This window comes from Zeus faber (assembly GCF_960531495.2).
Source record: "Zeus faber genome assembly, chromosome: 15".
Taxonomy (NCBI): Eukaryota; Metazoa; Chordata; class Actinopteri; order Zeiformes; family Zeidae; genus Zeus; species Zeus faber.
This window is the reverse complement of record NC_137194.1, coordinates 17,167,786-17,170,285: the sequence shown is the minus strand read 5'-3', so window position 1 is coordinate 17,170,285 and position 2,500 is coordinate 17,167,786. Positions and strand designations below refer to the sequence as shown.

At 46.0% G+C, this 2,500-nt stretch overlaps 1 protein-coding gene across 4 annotated transcripts in view; it reads right to left on the bottom strand.

Moving 5' to 3' along the window:
* The window catches only part of dgkaa (diacylglycerol kinase, alpha a), a 22,912-nt gene that overhangs the window by 9,147 nt on the left and 11,265 nt on the right, over window positions 1–2,500 (bottom strand). The window lies entirely within an intron of this gene.

The window sequence follows — 2,500 nt, the reverse complement described above, 5'->3', positions numbered from 1 at the left end:
TTTTCTGGAAAAAAAACAACAAACACTCAGATTATGCATTCTACCCATTCTAACATGCCTCTACACCATCCTGTTCCAAAATGGAATGTGTTTTTGTGGGTGAAGCCACCCTCCAGCGGCCGGTAGCTCTGTGAGCCAATGGTGTTTGAGCACAAGTTCCGGGTCCTGTGAGACGATGGCATTTGAGCGTGGCTTCCGGGTTTTCGTTGCATTTACCCCGTAACTTTCACTGATTTTACCTTTTGCGGAAGGCCTCGTTTAGAGGTTTGTTCCGACTTGCCATGCTCCAGTTTGGTGGGGGACACGGACACCGCACCGCGATGCACCGGGACTCTCGCACGTCTGGATTTTTTGTTTCACGTAAATGTCGGAAAATAAAATAAAATAAAGACATACCTCTACAATATCAAAGTTCAAGTTCAAGAGATTATTTGTCACATACATACACATACGGCCGTACATATTTGCAGTGAAATGTCATGACACCCTGTGATTACGCACAAGCTCTATAAGCGCGAAAAATACTCAAATGTGCGTAATCGACACGCGGTGCTCGCGCAGGCAGCCGCAAGGGGCGGTGCCACAATCGCGATTCTGGGTTCTATAATAAGGGTAAACAAATCTGACAGATTGGTGGAGATATCATTACCAAGGTATCTAATATGCCTGTTGTGATAGTTTACCCTTGTATTATGTTTAGATGTTTAACCATATATCACACTATTGATATTGTTTTGGAGAAATGCACTGAAGCCGACAGTCTTGTGTACTGCACTTTTTCTTTTTTTGAAAGTAACAGCAGATTTATTTTTGAAATACTTCTATTTCTATTGTCTGCCGTTGGTATTAATTCCTCTTTCTTTTGAATTATGTTCATTCTGTGGGCCCTGTGAGGTTAAAAGTGTACAAAAATCTGATCGGGGGGGTTTCAGGACACATCACAGACTCAAATGTATAGTTTTTCATAAGAGGTCCCCTTTAATTAGTTGTGGTAACTCTCACAGTGTGCGCCTAAACAACTAAACTTACAGACTCTGCTTCCTCAAGGGAATTAACAAGGCGGATGAAAGGAGATGCCACAATGCTGCCTTCCCCAAATGTAGCGTTAGTTCTTCTTTGCGGTTTTTTTGGCTGTAGTGTTAGTCAGACAGGCTGATTTGGGATGTCACCGCGTTACCATGTCACAATGAAGATTGGAAGAGACAGTACACTCCCCCCTGTCTGGCGTCTGTAAGATGTCAAACTACCAGGGACCAAAAATGTTGAGAAGTAAGTGGGGCATGGAGCGGATGCCTTACTTCACAGTTCCTTGCTTGTGTACTGGACAGGAGGACGACTTAGCAACAGCCTTGCCGTGCAGTCGGGCAACATCCCCTTCCTGCAGTCGGACAACATCCCCTTCCTGCATGTTTGGCCTTTTCGTTTCTCCAGATGTGGCATCCCTGCGGGCCTCCGATGTACTCCCATTTCCACTGTTTACAGAGGTGTCAGACAGACTCTGAACTTGTTGCCACTGACACCTGAAGAAATCACTGTCATTGCACTGGCCCGGAGGTAAAAGAGGCGTGCCTGGGTAAGCAGAGAAGATGGAGTGAGAAGGGCTGGGCGCTCTGTTGCCAGGACCCTCGTGGGTTAGTTTGCGGTTCCATGTTTGAGGAGCACGGCGTCCAATATGCAGCGCATGACTCAGATCATCCGCTCCCAGTTGCCGCCCATATGCGAAGAGTGTGGAAGATTGAACTGCCATGTCCACCATTTTGCAGGCCCCCCGCAAAGTTGGCTCCGTAGTCTGACCTGATCTGTTGCACAGGGCCCCTGATGGAGAAGCGTCTGAGGGCGTTAATAAAACTGGAGGGGACCAGTTTTGCAGCTGAGTGCAATTTGCCCTTTCTTGCGTCTGATTTAAATGATCCATGCGGCAAATAAATTAAAATGGTGTCTTTGCACCAAGAACACGGTAGGCAGGACGTCGGCAGAGAGAAGGAGAAAAATGGGTGTCAATGACACTGCGGATACGGCACAGAACGCACAGGTTTTATTTGTTTTGTTCAATTAGGAAACGGAGGTAAAAATAGATCGAAAATAAAAACACACTTTATTTGTGTTGCTTGGAAAATGGGCAATGGCGAAAACACAAATTCATAATGGAGAGGGAGCAATCTCCGCTCTGCTTCACGGAGATCGCTCCCTCTTCATTACACATTTGGGTACGGGTGTGGGGGCATGAGATGCGCCATGGGGCGGGGGCGTTGTACCCCAAAATCATGATGATTTGAAGTGGAGGTCAAAAGAAAAAATAAGACAATGCCTCACAAGCTTCTCAAATCGGCGGAGGCCCGCCTCTATAAATGAGCTTCAATTACCACCAACTCTCTGAAGATGCTAATCATTTTCACCCTAACTGCGTATGACTATTGGCACTGGTGTTTGTGAATTTAACTTTTTTTAGCAATGTGACTAATTTGCATATGAATGGGCCAATGTTGCCTCAAATGTATGC